The following is a 16,563-nucleotide window of genomic DNA, read 5'->3' as shown; positions in this document are numbered from 1 at the left end:
AAGCAGGGGGAGGGGCAGAGGGAGAGGGAGAAGGAGAGATGCAGACGTGCCCTGAGCACAGAAGCTGGACGTGGGGCTGGATCTCATGATCTGAGATTGTGACCTGAGCCAAAATCATGAGTCGGACACTCAACCAACTGAGCCACCCAGGGGCCCCTAGAGCACTCTTTTTAATCAATCAATCAATCAATGTTTAATGCTGGTGAAACAAACATAACATAAAATTTCCCATCTTCACCGTCTGTAGGTGAATAGTTCACGGGCACAAAGCGCGTTCACACTGTTGGACGACCATCACCACTGTCCACCGCCAGAACTTTTTTCCACTTGCAAAATGAACTGTGTCCCCATTGAACGCTGACTCCCCATCTGCCCTTCCCTGCAGTCCGGGGAAGGGGCATTTTTTTTTTTTTCCAATTAGGCTCCACACCCAGCATGGAGCCCAGTGCGGGGCTTGAACCCAAGACCCTGAGATCAAGACTTGAGCTGAGATCAAGCGTCAGATGCCTCCTCCATGGAGCCCCCCATGCGCCCATGTGGCATTTTATTCTCTGTCTCTGCGAAGCTGACTCCTCTAGGTACCTCACCGAAGTGGAATCAGAAGGTCTTTGTCCTTCTGTGACTGGCTCATTTCACTAAGTAGAACGTCTTCCAGGTTCATCCGCGCTGTGGCCTGGGTCAGAGCTGTCTTGTCTTGGAGGCTGAGCAAGATTCCACTGTGTGTGTGTGTACCATACCTTGTTTGGGTGCCTCTGCCTCTTGGCTAATGGGAACAAGGCCGCTAGAAACAGGGATGTGCAACTAGCTCTTCGAGACCCTGCTTTCAGTTCCGTGGGACGCACAGAAGTCCAGAGAGCACGCTTCACCACCTTTCCTGCCTCTTAGCAGAAACCCCACTGGCTTCTCAGGCTGTCCTGTGAGGCCTCCTTGCAGGGAGACTCAGGCCAAGGGCCATTCCAGGGAAGCCCATGTGATCACAGAAGGGGCTCCTGTCCTTCCCCCTGTGCCCCCCACAGAGCCTGGTTTCTTTTCAGCTGCTCTCCTCAGCTTGAGAAGCTCCTGTCTGCCTTGATGTGGCGTGACATGCGGTGAAGGAACCTTCCAGCCACAATCCGCTCAGGAGTCAGGCTCTCTGGGCCCGAATCTGACCTTGATGCTATCCAGCCTTACGGCCCCGGCGAAGTTCCTGAGCCACCCTGTGCCTTATTTGGTCAACTGTAACATGGGGTCGGCATCCCCAGCACCCCCTCTCAGTACCTTGTGTACGGAACCTGTGAGCAAACCCCAGAAGTGCTCAGAACGGCCCCGGGCCCGTGGCAGGCACTCACTCAGCACACGTCTGCTATACATCCGGGCAGGGCAGAACCCACGAGGAGCAGCCCCCGGGAGGCCGAGCACTCCAGGGCTGACCCTCAAAACACCGGGGCTAAGTCTCAGCTCTATCACTTCCTGTGTGACTTTGGGCAAGTGACCTTCTCTCTCTGAGCTTAGCTCTCTTCGTCATTCAGAGATGGTTGGGCCGCCCCTGCTCGACTCCCAGGGAGGAGATCAAATGAGACCCGAATGTCTCTGAAGCCCTTCTAGAACCTGTCCCAGGCCCCACTTGCTCTGTGTGGGTCCTTTGTCCCCAGCTCATGAGGGGCAGGCTCAGCATCTCGCACTTGACCCTCAATAGATGTCCCTCCGAAGACACGCATCATCTGACCAATGGTGCTACTGGACCCCAGGGCTCTGTCTCCCAGCCGTTCGCAGGGCAGATGCCAACCTTGGAACCGAGAGGGAATTTATTGGCTCACACACACCTGGATGCAGGGATGGGATGCTGTGAACAGGTCCCTCTCTCCGTCCCTTAGCCCTGCTTTTCTGCAGTCAGGGCTTATTTTCAGGTGGGCTCTCACTACGGGACAGCAGACAGGCACCAGCTCTCCAGTCTCACATCAAGCCAGTTAGCAACCTCAGTGGAAAGAGAGCTGCTTTCTCTAAGTAGTTGCAGCAGACATCCCGGGGCTGCCTCCCACCTCCCAGACTTGATCCCCAAACCGTCTCAGAACATATCCTGGGCTTCTGGTTGGTCAGTCTGAGTCACAGGCCTACTCTAGCCCCACGTCCACCATGGGGACTAAGAAAGGGTGACCGGTGGCTCCCTGAAGGAGAATTGAGGTGCTGTTATCAGAAGCGGGGGCAGGCAGGGACAGGTTTTCAGAGCCCTGGACAGGAAGCCTAGACTCTGGTCCAAGTTCTGTCATTCACTCTCTGCGTGGCCTTGAGAAAGTCACTGTCCCTTTCTGAGCCTGTTCCCTCATCTGTAAAAGAGGGATAGACTCCATCAGTGGGTCACAAACTTGGCTGCTGCTAGAATTACCTGGTAAGCTTTTAAAAATGTAGATTGCCTGGTGCCATCTTACACTGTTCTGAGTCAGGAGTTCTGGGGGAGGACCAAGGACTCTGCATTTTTGACCACAACCCAAAGATTCTGATGTGTTTCGACTTTCAGAAGTCACTGGATGAGATGACTCCTGAGGCCCCTCCCTCTGGATGACTCCCTAATCTCCTCTGGTTCTAAAGTGAATTAATGTGGGTCAAAGGCTGAGCAGAGAGATGGTGGCAGACTCAGCAATGCTCACCAAATACGCCAGTCCCTCCCCAGCACTGGCCCACACCCTTCCACTTGGGCGGGGCCCACGATGGTTCAGGCCAATGAGATGTGAGTGAAAAGGGCACATGTCCCTTCCAGGAGGAGGCAGGTGAAAGTTCATGTGCTCCCCACCGCCTTGATGAATAATTCGTGAACAAAACCTGAATTTCAGGGTGACTGTCACACACAGTAAAGATGTGACAGTGGACACAGGAGGGCAAGTGGGCTGGGGCCTTGATGTTCTTCCTTCCTGCCTTCTTCCGGCTGAATGGAAACCTCCAGGGTAGAGTGGTGGTAGTCAGTTTGGACCGTGGCCTCGAGAGGAGGAAGAACAGGAAGGTCGTCCAAAGGCCAGAGGCATCCCAGGACCGTTGGAGAAGTGTGGGCGTGGATTGGCTGGACATCCCATGGCTCATCGATACCCATGTAAGGCACTAGGGTTGGGGGAACACTAATACTCCATAATGAGGTATTCATCCTTATCTGGGTTGGAGGGCAAGCCCAGCGGGGAGGAGTGACTCACCCTGAGTCCTGAATATCTCAGATGCCCAGGGAAATCCAGTCCAAAGGCTGCCTTATCCAGGTCATCTCCTTCCATAGATCATGACTTCAGAGTGGGTTCGAGAGTGTTGACACCAATGGATGGTCACTCCTTTCAGAGGTGACCCTTTGTTCGGGTTTGGAAATTTTCCCATGGGTCTTAGGGAAAAAAATCATGACTCTGCCGTTTCATGGTGAACTCTGGCATTTGTGGACACGAGGTTATTCTTTCCATGTGGGCTTCTTCTTACCCCAGACAAGGCCTCTACTCATGAGATTAAAAATCAGTTTTAAATTTTTAATTCATTACGTTTTGATTTTTATTATTCATTATATTTATATAATTAGTTGTATTTCCATTTTTTATTTAAATTTTATTTATTTTTTTAAAAAAAATAATACATTTCTGACGCCTGGGTGGCTCATTTGGTTTGGCGTCTGCCTTCGGCTCAGGTCATGATCCCAGGGTCCTGCGATCCAGTCCTGCATCGGGTTCCCTCCTCAGTGGGGAGTCTGCTTCTCCCTCTGTCCCTCCCCCCTCGCAAAAATAAATAGATAAAATCTTTTTTAAAAATAATATATTACGGTTCTCTCTCTCCCTCTCCCCCTCCCTGCCTCTAAACAAAACGAAAGAAAAACTTGCTGGTAATAATAGGTACCGTTTACTAAAATTTGTTGCGTGTTGGGCATATAGCGGGCGCTCTCCACACACCATTTTCCCAATGTCTACAATGACCCTATAAACTTGGTATAATCCAGGAGAGGAAACTGACCTTTGGACAGATAAAATAACATGCCCAAGGTCACCCAGAATAAAAGGCAGAGACAGGGCCAACGCTTTTTTCCAGTGTGCTGGCTGCCTGTAATATCACTAATTGACATTGGTATAATGTTTTCCTATTTATAAACTGTGTCATAACACATTTAAGGCTCACGACTAACTTGTGGGGCAGACAGGGAAGATAGTATCATTGTATCCAGAGTACAGGTAATGAAACAGGTTCCAGGAGGACCTATGGTTCTAGGATCACAGGGCTTGGCCCAGTGCCAAGTGCCTTATAAACTGAATTCATTTAATCCTAATGACAGCCCTTGGAATTTTTTACTTTAGTGTTGAAGAAAGCAAGAGAGGTAAAGTGACCTGCCTAAGGTCACACGGCAAATAAATGGGAAAACCAGGAGTGGATCACCTGGTCTGTCTAACCTCAAAGTGATACTCTTCTAATTGTCAAGCATTATGGCTTGCAGAGATCAAAATCTGTGTTTTCATTTGACTAGTCCATCCATCCTAACATTGGAGCCAGGAGGGTAGTGATACTACTCCCATTTTCCAGGTGAGGAAGCTGAGGCCTTAGCAAGATGTCAGGGATTGCCTGCCCTGAAGGCAGGCACACAGCTAACAAGCGGCAGAGGCAGGATTTGAGCCTGCTTCTGATTCTCTCTGGGGCTTTTCCCCCACACCCAGTAGCCAGACCTTGGACCTGCTTCCGATGAAGCCACGTCCGGCTTTCACATCAGCTGGGCCACGTCTGCAGGTAGTGATTTCACCGAAGATTATGTGAGCACCTGGCAGGAAGAACGCGGAGGGAGGGAGAGAGTCAGCCCCCAGTACAGGCGAAATGACCTCTAGCTGTCCTTCAAACCTCAATGTCAGTCCCCTTTACGTCCCCTCCCCCAATTCTCCAGCTCCCGCGGTTTCCAAGTTCTTGCCCCTGGCAGAAATTTTCCAGACTTTTCAGCGCCCCGGTAGTAAAGGGGAACCCGGCTGACCTGTTGTTGCACCTCGCGACCATTGGGAGCGGAGTTCGATTCAAATTTGCATAACGTGCTCGATTGGCTCATGCAACCGGAGTGGGCGGGCCCAATTAAATCTACCTGTCAGAGGGTGGAGCGCGCAGGACTTCTGCGCAGAAGTGGAAGGGCCACCTGGCCGCGGTGAATGAGGCCCTGCGTCCTATTGGTGGGTCAGCGGCATCGACCGCCTACACCCCACACAGCCGCTTCCCAAGTGCGGCCCCCTGTAAACGTGCATCTGCTGGAGGGGCACAAAACACGGTAACCTCGGTTACTTCTGCGGGACTTCCTTGGGGAGGAGATGTGGCAGGGGAGGGCAGCAGTGGGAGGGAGATTTTCAACGTAAAGCCTTTTATGCTCAAACTGAACCTTGGGAGTTTATTAAAACAAACTTTAAAAAATGTATATATTATTGGGGGGGCTGGCTGCCTCAGTCGGTAGATCATGAGACTCTTGATCTCCCGGTTGTAGTTCCAGCCCCACTTTGGGGGTAGAGATTACATTAAAAATGTAATTTTAAAAAACCCAAAATTTTTTTAAAAATAAAATTTAAAAAATATATTATTTAAAAATGTATACTTAACTTAAAATATGTATTTAAATTGTATGTTTTTATAGTTTCTCGTGTGTACATATATGTGGTCCACATATATGTGCACGGACATACATACATAGATATAGATACAGAGAGATGGATAGATTTTTCTTATTAAGTAGGCTCCACCCGCAGCCTGGAGCACAACATGGGGTTGGACCTCACGACCCTGAAAGCAAGACCTGAGCTGAGATCAAGAATCCCACGCTTAACCAACTGAGCCACCCAGGTGCCCCTGGAGACATCTTCTTAGGACACTGTCAGAGAACTTTTTAGCCTGGCATTCAAAGCCCTCTACAGCCTGCCCTATAGCCTTTTCCCAGCTGCCCATTAACCCTGAACCCAAAGCTACAGTCCCACAGATTGGTCTCTGTGCCCAGTCACCTTTCTGTCCCGACTTTGCCCCGACCTTGTCCTTGTCTTTCCCTCGACACTGACACTCTCTTTCCTTACAGCTCCGTCTTCGAAGCCTCTGGGATCACTGAGCCTCCTCCCTGATCGACACTTAAGAGTTGATCTCTGCCTCCTCTGTGGTTCCAGGCACTTGGTTTATACTTGTTTGATCACACTTGTCAAAATGTCCGACAGCCACACACCCCCCACGGTCCCCATTGTTTCATCAGCCCACCTCCCCAGCTTTGGCCCAAGGTCATTTATTGATTCGACAAACATTTATTGAGCACCTGCTCGGTGATAGATCAGGGAACCAACTCTAAGTTCTTCTCTCCTGGACTTCATGTTTTAGTGAAGACGAAGTGTTCATGGATAGACCGACACAGTATACCGTTTGTTAGGTGGTGACAAACGCTTGGAATCAACTAAAGCAGGGAAAGGGGCTATCCTAGACAGGGACAGTGATTCTCGTTTGATTTAGGGGTGGTTGTGTGGGGGTGACATTTTAGCAGCAATCTGATGAAGTGAGGAGGGCATCGTGCAGTTATCTGGAGAGTTCCAGGCTGAGGAAGGGAAAGGCGGAATAGTCGTGGCCAGTGTATGCCCAGCAAATGGATGTTGAATTAAACTGGATGATGGAGGAGCACCTGGCTGGCTCGGTTGGTGGAGCATGTGACTCTTGATTTTGGGGCTGTGGGTTCGAGCCTCATGTTGGGTGTAGAGATTACTTAAAAATAATAAAAAAATAAATAAGATAGTACAATGGAGCGGGGAGAGAAGATGGTCACTGGTCCAGGAGAGCATGAGGACAGCTTCTTATATTCTCCAGGAGTGGTGACCCTGGCCTCTACCCAAATGAAAGCTATAACCAGTAGCACAACCTTTGGAAGCCATACCCAGCAAGTTTGGCTTCTCTAGAGAGGCAGCATGGAGAACCTGGCTCGGGGTTCAACCCTGGTTTGGGCCCTTATCTGTGTTACAGATCCTGTATTAAATTTTTCACATTCCTTATCTCCCTTACTACTCAGAACAACATTCTGAGGTATGCCTGGTGGCTTACAGAGGTTCAGGAACTTACCAAAAGCTACACTGTCAATAAAATCCATTAATGTGCCATGAAGTCAATGTCATGACCAGCATTTTAAACAATGAAATAGATTAGAAGATACCATAGTACTGGGGGGAAATGTGTTTCATTTATGTGAGTGTATTTGTATGATAAGATATATTCCTCCAATATATGGTGGTTTGAAGGTAAAGAAACAAAAACTTTAAGAACGCTGTTTTGGACACTGCCATGGGTAGAGACCTGCGTGTACTGCTTTGCTATGGGGCTGTAATTGGAATGTAACTAACCAGGCAGCAGACCTGAAATTGCTCAGTGACTCTGATTCGTCAGACCTCTGTGCTGGCCCGATGCTATGGACAGGACTACTGGATTAATACTTCTCCTCCTCCTCTTTCTTTTTCTCCTCCTCTGTCTTCTCCTTCTTCTTCTGGTCCTAGAAGACCACATCTAACCCTGTTCTCTCCGCTGCATGGCTCTCAGGCCAGCCTCCAACCAACCATCTCCAACTCCAGGCTAAAAAACAGTAAAAGTGAAAACTTTTTGTCCAAACAAAATTCAGCACACGGATGTTCACAGCAGCTTTATTCATAATTGCCAAAACTTGGAAGCAACCAAGACGTCCTTTGGTGGGTGAATGGATACACTGTGATAGATCCAGATAATGGTCTGTTATTTAGCACTAAAAAGAAATGTGCTATCAAGCCATGAAAAGACATGGAGGAACTTTAAATGCATATAATTAAGTGAAAGAAGCCAATCTAAAGAGGCCACATACATACTGTATGATTCCAACTATATGACAACTGGAAAAGGCTAAACTGTGGATACAGTAAAAAAAAAAAATCAGTGGTTGCAGGCGTAGGGGTAGAGGCGAAATAGGCAGAGTACGCAGGGTTTTTAAGGCAATGAAAAAACTCTGTATGGTAGTATAATGATGGATTCCTGTTGTTACACATTTGTCCAAACCCTCAGATCGTACGACCCCCAGAGTGAACCATAATGTAAACCGTGGACTCTGGGTGATGAGGACGTGTCAATGTAAGTTCATCACTTGTAACAAACAAGCAAAAACAAACCCACTAATAAGGGTTCTGATCACCAGTTCCAGTATGTGTGGGGCGGGTGGGGGAAGAAGGTCCCCATACCAACAAGCAAAGCCCCAGACACCAGCTGAGTGCCCTACAATTCAGCTCAATTCTGTCACTTCTACCTGGAGACCGGTCAGATCCCATGGGTGAAGGGCTCAGTCCTCCAGACTGCCCCTCCCCCACCCCCACCTCCACTTCAGATGCCAGTCACAAGTCCAGGTTGTCACCTGTGCCTCTGACCCACAAGATATAGATCAGAGGTTCCAAAGACCCCCCCACCAATCTTGGGTCCCATTAATTTGCTAAAGCTGTTCCTAAAACTCAGGAAACCTGTTTATTCACTAGATCACTGGTTTTTTATGAAAGGCTGTAACTCAAGCATAGCCAGAGGGAAGAGAGGCATAGGGCAAGGTGTGGGGACAGGGTATGGAACTTCCGTATCATTCTTGGAATCTTCCTGTGTTCACCAACTGGAAGTTCTTTGAACCTCTTCGTCTTGGGTTTTTATGGAGGCTTCATTCCAAAGGCACCACTGATTAAATCACCAGCCATTAGCCCCTGGTTTCAACCTCCTGTGCCCCTCCTCCCCATGGAGGTTGCCGGGTGGGACTGAAAATTCCAACCCTCTCTGCACTTGGTTGGTTCCACTGGCAACCAGCCCCCATCCTCAGGTGCTTTCCAGAAGTCGCCTCATTAACGTAACAAAGGATGCTTTTGTGGCTGTCAACATTTAGGAAATTCCAAGGGCTTGGGATGTGAGCCTGGAACCTTGACCGAGAGCAAATGTGGGAAATAACATTGTGTTCTCTGAATGTCAAGCTATATTTGTTTTTTATAAATAACAACATCACCGCCAGTCCGGGTGGGAGGTGTTAATGATGGGGAGACTATGCGCAGGTGGGGGATATATGGGGGTATCGCCACTTTTTCTGTGAACCTAAAACTGCTCTAAAAAATAAAGTCTTTTTGGGCCGCCTGGGTAGCTCAGTCGGTTAAGTGTCTGCCTTTGGCTCAGGTCATGATCTCAGGGTCCTGGGATCCAGCCCTGCATTGGGCTCCCTGCTCTGCGGGGAGTCTTCTTCTTTCACTCCCTCTTCCCTCCCCGTCACTCGTTCTCTCTCTCACTCTCTTTCTCTGTCAAAATAAATCTTTAAAAAAATAAATTTTAAAAAATAAAAATAAAAAATAGTCTTATTTTTTAAATTATTTTTTAAATTTTTTTAAAAGATTTTATTTATTTATTTGACAGAGAGAGACAGGCAGTGAGAGAGGGAACACAAGCAGGGGGAGTGGGAGAGGAAGAAGCAGGCTCACAGCAGAGGGACCTGATGTGGGGCTCGATCCCATAACGCCGGGATCACGCCCTGAGCCGAAGGCAGACGCTTAACCGCTGTGCCACCCAGGCGCCCCTATTTTTTAAAATTTTATTTATTTTTCTTTATTATTCAATGCAGTTGAAGCGTTGCTCAGAAAGGGGCCCAGGCGCCAGAGGTCCTGGGCTTGAAGCCTGGCTCCACCCCTTATTAATTCTGTGGTGTTAGGCGAGTCCCTCAACCTCTCTGTGCTGCTGTGGCCCCATTTGTACCATTTGGAATTGCAAGAGACCTACCTCTAGGGCTGCTGTGAGCATTTGGGCAGTGAGTTTGTAGAAATGTTCTGAGCAAACACATCCTGGCCCATCCCGTGGACCAGCTGGGGAGAAGCTGTGGGTAAGCGGAGGAGGAATGCCCAGCCCCCTGCAGACCCACTAAATGTGACATTGACATTTACCGGGAGGGCTGCCTCTGGCCTCGGCACTCACATTTCCCCAGCGTGAGCCCTTTGCCCAGTTTACAAGGAGGCCCCCAGCTCTGAGCCCGCGCCTCACCCTGGCCGCTACCTCCCTGTCTTGCCCGACAGCACTCTGTGGTTTTGTCCCCATTTCCTTGGGCGAAAGGACTTCAAGGTAGACAGGGTCCCGGTGGGCCAGACAGCGCTTCCCCAGTCACTCCTGTCTGTTTGCTGGGGTCTCTGCCCCTCTGGCTGGTGCCTGGGCATTGCTTCAAACCTTCTCTTATATCCAGAATCTTGCAAGTCACTCTGTCTCCACATTGGCCAAGCTAACTGTATGCACAGACAGCCCTCGCATTTTTAAAGCACCTTCCCACGCATTTTATCTGATGAACTTCAGGAAACCAATCTTGGGAGAAGGGGCATGGAAACACTAAGGCCCAGAGTGGTCAAGTGACTGGCTTAGGGTCACACAGCGAGGAAGTGGCAGGGCTGGCACCTCAGTCCAGCCCTCTTTCTAAATAACAATAAAACACCGTAACATCCGTGTGGGTGGCACCAGCGTGGGCCAGGTGTTGCCTAGTCTCATTTAATTCTCTCGAGTGCTTCTCAGGTTTTGCCTTCCTACGAATCCCCTGGGCCCGATGTTACCATGTAGATTCTAGTTTCAGGGGTCGAGGCTGGGGCCCAAGATTTTTTTTTTTTCCTTAAATAAATATTTTATTTGAGGGAGAGCACACACACACCTGCACAAGCTGGGGGGAGGGGCACAGGGAGAGGGAGAAGCAGCTGAGCAGGGAGCCCAATGTGGGGCTCGATCCCAAGACCCTGAGATCATGACCTGAGCCGAAGGCAGACGCTTCACCGACTGAGCCACCCAGGCGCCCCAAGAGTCTGCATTTCTAGCCATCTCCCAGGGGATGCTGAGGCCACTGGGCTCAATGGACTACACAGTGTGGATAGCCAGGACCCTTTCAGTGTCCTGTGAGGTTGAAATCATCACCCTTATTTTTTCAGGTGAGTAGCTGGAGGCTCCAGGCGGTTAAGAGAAAGCTCAAGACCACCCAGCTAGTAGGTGGGAGAGCAGAGATTCAAGCTCAGATGTCTGGTTGTCTGTCAGATCCTGTGCGTTTGTCTTTCTGTTCCAGTTGCTTTGGCACCAGGGGTCCAGGTTGCTTTGACTCCGAATGGCTAAAATCCTGTGACATCACCCTGAGTCCATCGCCACCCAGCTAGGCTGGGCTGCCAAGATGGCGCCCCATCTTGGAATGGACGTCATATAGCATGGCCTGACTCACCGGCAAGGGACACACCAGGCCCATGAAGTCCTTTGCCACACAGAAATAAAATAGGGCCAAATGTTAAAAATGCACCCTCCAAGGGAGGAGAGGCTGAGAGACACTCCCGCTAGTCAAACATGCCAAGGTTGGCTGCAGGGAACGTGCGTGGTGCTCAGAGGAGGCCGCGCTTTGTCACAGCATGGGTGTGGGATGGGTGCACCTGCTGGTGGTTCTCACCTTCAAATACTTGTTTCCACGGAACTGGGAGAGACAAAGGTCACTTCATTTTTATTTATTCGTATTCTTTTTATAACAGCTTTATTGATATATAGTTTATCACACACCATAAAATTCACCCTTTTAAAGTATACAGTTCGGTGGATTTTAGGGTAGTCACAGAGTTGTGCAACCATCACCACTCTCAAATTCCAGAACAGTTTCATCATCCCCCCCCAAAAAAACTCCGTACCCATTAGCAGTCACTCCCTGTTCCATCCTCCTCTCAGCCCCTGGCAACCACTCATCGACTTTCTGACTCCATAGATTTGCCTCTTCTGGACATTCCATATCAATGGGATTCACAATATGTGGTCTTTTGTGACTGGCGTCCTTCACTTAAAGGAAGGAAGGGTTCCTCCATGTTGTAACATGTGTCAGAATTTCATTCCTTTTTATTGTTAAATAACATTCCATTCTATGGGCAGGCCACATTTTGCTTATCCATTCATCAATTCGTGGACATTTGAGTTGTTTCCTTTCTTCTTTCTTTCTTTTCTTTTTTTTTGCTCTTATGAATAATGCTGCTGTGACAAGTGATGGTGTGGACATATGTTTCCATTTCTCCTGGCTAGATACCTAGGAGTGGCATTTCTAGATCAGATGGTAACTGTTTACTAGTATGAGGAACTGCCGCACTTCCTGCAAAGTGGCTGCACCTTCTTACAATCCCACCAGCAAGGGACGAGGGTTCTGATTTCTCCGTGATTTGAATTTATTAATTTACTTCTTTTTTTTTTTTAAGATTTTATTTATTTGACAGAGAGAGACATAGCGAGAGAGGGAACACAAGCAGGGTGAGTGGGAGAAGGAGAAGCAGGCTTCCCGCCAAGCAGGAGCCCGATGCGGGGCTCGATCCCAGGACCCTGGGATCACGCCCTGAGCCGAAGACAGATGCCCAACGACTGAACCACCCAGGCGCCCCTATTCATTTACTTCTAACTCTGCTCAGTGGAAACCGAGACTTCGTCTGAGCTGCGCCAGGTGGACTAACTGTTCAGTGACGGTGGAGGACTGAAGCCAGCCGGCCCTTTAAAGCAGGTGGGTCTGGCCTTGAGGGCGGGTCCTCCCACTGAGGCTGTGTGTTTTTGGTAGTCACGTAACCTCTCTGAGCTGGTTTCTCTCTTGAGACCCTAAGTACAATCTCATAGTAGAGACCACAGGTGAGTAGAATTTGAGAAGCTTTGGGTAACCTTGCCCTCCTTTTTCTTTTTTTTCCCCCAGATCATCCATTCCTGGGGGCGCCTGCCTGGCTCAATCTGTTGGGCAAGGGACTCTTGATTTTGACTCTGGTCAGGTCCTGGGATCCAGCCTGAGTCTCAGGCTCCAAGCTCAGCAGGGAGTCTGCTTCTCTCCTCCCTCCCCCATGCTCAAGTGCTCACTCTCTCTTTCTCTCTCAAGTGAATACATAAATCTTTAAGTAAGTAAGTAAATACATAAGTAAACAAAATAAATCATCCACTCCCAAAGGCTTAAATTCCCACTTGCCCTTCGAGGGGACCCACTGGTGGTGAAGAGCCGCATACTTGGAAACAAATAGGTCTAGATTTTTTTAAAAGATTTATTTATTTATTTGAGAGAGAGAGAGTGAGAGAGCGAGCACAGGGGTGAAGGGCAGAGGGAGAGGGAGAGAGAGAATCTTAAGCAGACTTCCTGCTGAGTGCGGACCTGAGCCCAACTCCGGGACCCTGAGATCATGTCCCGAGCTGAGATCAAGGGTCGCATGCTTAACCGACCGCGCCCCCCGGGCTCCCTAAATAGGTCTAGATTTATTTCCCAGGTCTATCTCTTGCTGTCTATGACCTTGGGCCTGTCAACTTTACCTTGTCTGTGGAAAGGAGATAGATACCACATCCGAGGGTTGCTGTCAGGATAAAATGTCTTGTGGTAAACATGCAATAGATGGTAGGCACTATTATTATTACTTTTTTTTTTTTTAAGTAATCTCTACACCCCACGTGGGCTCAAACTCAGCAGTCCAAGATCAAAAATCTCACGCTGTACTGACTGAACCAACCAGGCACCCCTTGTAGGCTACTATTAAAGTATGGGAAGATCCATCCATTCCACCAGCACTGGCCGAGTTCCTATGAAGCGTCACTTTCTATGATTCAGAGATGATTAGGACCCTTCATGTCTGGAGCCCACAGGTTTGGGGGAGCAGACGTGAAACACATTGTATCCGTGTGCGGAGTGCTGTGAAGGTTCTCTGGTTGGGGAGGAAGGGATATGGCAAGCAGAAGGCAGTGGCCATTGGAAGGCCTGGGTGACCCTGGGGCAGGTGCAAGAAGCCCCTCTCGCTCAGGGTGGACGGTGAGGCCGAGGACTCCTGGAGCATGGTCTCCTCTGGCTACGCCCTCTCCACCCACACCCAGGTCGTGGAAATGGCCTGTGTGCTCTGAGGCAGGCGGGAGGGCAGACCTTTGGCTCGTAAACCCAGACAAGAAAGATAAAGGCTTGAAACCTTGAGCACACGCCCAAATGTCTGTGTGCCCAAGGCCTGGTGGCCGTAGGGCACCGTGGACGCCCTGAGCAGTGCGCTTATGAGGGAAAAAGAGACACGTGATATACACTGGATTGGGGAGGGAGACAGAGAAAAAGGGCTTCAAGCTACGACTGCCATTGAACAGCCTGTGGTCTCCGGCAAAGTCGCAACTGCTCTGTCTGGCCTCACTTGACTCATCCGCAAAATGGGGATAAACACCACCCTCCTCCAGCAGTAGACGTCAGGACGCAGTGACATGGGCTGAAAATGTTGCTGCAGAAGCTAAAGGCTGCGTATCTGCATGAAGCTCGGGCACTGTCATCGGCCGAGTGGGGGAAACGCGGTATGGGGTGTCGCTGACCAATAGGAAGGAATGAAGCCCGGATGCGGACTGCAGCAGGCACGACCCTTGAAGACTCGTGCAGACACAAAAGACCACAGACTGCATGATTCCATTTCTGTGAAATGTGCAGAATAGGCAAAGACAGACAGACGGTAGATGAGTGGCTGCCTAGGGCTGGGGGAGAAGGTAGGGGGGTGATGGGGACTGACTGCTAATGGATATGGGGTTTCTTTGGAGGGATGAAAGTGTTCTGGAATTAAAGAGTGGTGATGGTTGCACAACCCTGTGAATGTACGAAAAACCACCGAACTAGCTATATACTTTAAATGAGTAAAATGTATGGTATGTGAATTATATCTCAATAAAGCTGTCCAAAAAAACCCCCCCAAACCCAGAAGCATATGTTTATTTATTCGCCAGCACCCGTCTGTGGTAAGAGACCATAGGGCACCCATGAATGGATAATTGTATTCCTTAGTTTTCATGTATCGGTTTCCCATATATTCTTATTTTATTTTTTTAAAGATTTTATTTATTTGGGAGAGAGAAAGCCAGAGACAGAGCATGAGCAGAGGGGGTGGGGGAAAGAGAGGGGCAGAGGGAGAGGGAGAAGCCAACACCTTACTCAGCAGGGAGTCCAACGTGGGGCTTGATCCCAGGACCCTGAGATCATGACCTGAGCTGAAGGCAGACGCTTCACCAGCTGAGCCACCCAGGAGCCCCTATTCATATTTTATTAGCTTATTTATTTGTTCATTTGCTCCACAAACATTTAACCAGGCCAGGTCCTGGGGATATCAGTAAGAATAAAGCCATGCGCTGGCCTTCAGAAGCGCCTGGCCTCCTTGTTCGGAGGCCGGTAAGCTCAGGGCGTGAGGGGCCCGTGACTGACGCAAGCCCAGGGTGCAGTGGGAGCACAGGGGAGGACTTCTGCCCCCCGCCTCCCGGGGAGGGTTTGAGAGGCTCCTGAGGGACTCATCACACTCAAAGACTCAAGAGGAAGGGGGACGTGGAGATCTTTGAGTGGAGGCCTGGAGGCCGGGTGCGCCCGGACAGAAGATGTCAGTTGGGCATGGGAGACATTGCACTAGGTTCCCTGGGCACACGCTGGAGGCAGAGCCTTGAATGCCGTTCCAGGGAAAGAGAAGGCATGGTCCCAGTGATAGAGTACATGTGGGGCTCAGTAATTGTTTGACGAACGAATAATGGATTTATAAAATACAGGTCCTCAAGATGCATGTCCCGAGACTCTGATTTCATTAAAATCTCGCCAGCGATTCTAATATGGGATGGCGTGGAGAGCCCTCAGCATGACCACAGGACACCCCCTGATGGAGCCCGGTGTTCGTCACACTTGAATATGATGTGAAACACCCCAGGGTGAGGGGGCGTGTTACCATACAGCTTTGGGTTCCGGTGGGTCTGGGCTAGGTAGGGAGACCCTGCATTTAAGAAGCTCCCAGGTGCCAGGACCCCACTTTCTGCAGCAGGCCCTCGGCCCTGCCAACCCCTCCTGCCCCTTGGCTCTTCCCACCCCGACACTGGGCTGCTCGGAGTCCCGCACCGTGTGCGTCTTCTCCCCACTGGGCCTTGGGCCCAGTTTTTCGGACTGGAATGAACTCCTACCCCTCCCCCAGGTGCCGCCCTTTGCCCTTCCAGGCCCCTGAGGTGTCATCCTATAGGCCGTCCTATTAGTGTGTGCCCCGCAAGAGCAGAGACTGCAGGTGGTCAGCCACCAACCCTGCCACAGGGTGGGGCAAGCCCTAAGCCCTCAGGGGCTCACCCCTGGAGGAGATAAGACAACATGCATTCCTCATCACAACAGCAAACCCTGCTGGGGCTTACTCCCTCAGACTGGACTGCGTGGTGGGTGTTTGACCCCAATTGTCTTCATGGTCCCAACCAGCCAACTTTGCAATGACCGGCATCGTCTTCATTTGACAAATGAGGACACTGAGGCACAGACAGGTGCAGGAAGGAGCGGAGCCTGGATTCTGACCCTGACGGCCCAAGACAGAAGGGACAGAAAGGAAGAGGCACCCTGAGAGGGCTGAAAACCTGCTGTAGGTCCAGCGAAGGGAGAAGCCACCTTCTGGTGGGGGATGGGGTCTTGCCGGTGGGTGGGGGCTTCAGGGGGCAGAATTGGCAGAAAAGGCATGAAAGGCGAGGTGTGGCAGCAGGGCCCGTCTGTACAATGGGCAGGTTCACGGTTCAGGGAATGGCTGCTGCTTGGGGTATAGGACCCTGCAGAGAACCAGGGAGAGACAGGGCTTACCAGGAGGTTGGAGACAATTG

General features: G+C 50.1%; 1 long non-coding RNA gene across 5 annotated transcripts in view; it reads left to right on the top strand.

The window, feature by feature from the left end:
- The window catches only part of LOC117796324, a 31,446-nt gene extending 19,211 nt beyond the window's left edge, over window positions 1–12,235 (top strand). For 2 of the 5 annotated variants that reach the window (XR_004620718.1, XR_004620717.1), the window contains exon 4: window positions 248–3,508. This is a non-coding gene — a long non-coding RNA (uncharacterized LOC117796324). Of the gene's footprint in view, window positions 1–247; window positions 3,509–6,019; window positions 9,111–12,185 lie in introns of those variants that run through there. The other 3 variants (XR_004620719.1, XR_004620716.1, XR_004620715.1) reach the window with 3 other exon arrangements.
- The last annotated feature ends 4,328 nt before the right edge of the window (window positions 12,236–16,563 follow it).

This window comes from Ailuropoda melanoleuca, chromosome 15 (genome assembly GCF_002007445.2).
Source record: "Ailuropoda melanoleuca isolate Jingjing chromosome 15, ASM200744v2, whole genome shotgun sequence".
Classification (NCBI taxonomy): domain Eukaryota; kingdom Metazoa; phylum Chordata; class Mammalia; order Carnivora; family Ursidae; genus Ailuropoda; species Ailuropoda melanoleuca.
This window is presented reverse-complemented; position numbering and strand designations above follow the sequence as displayed.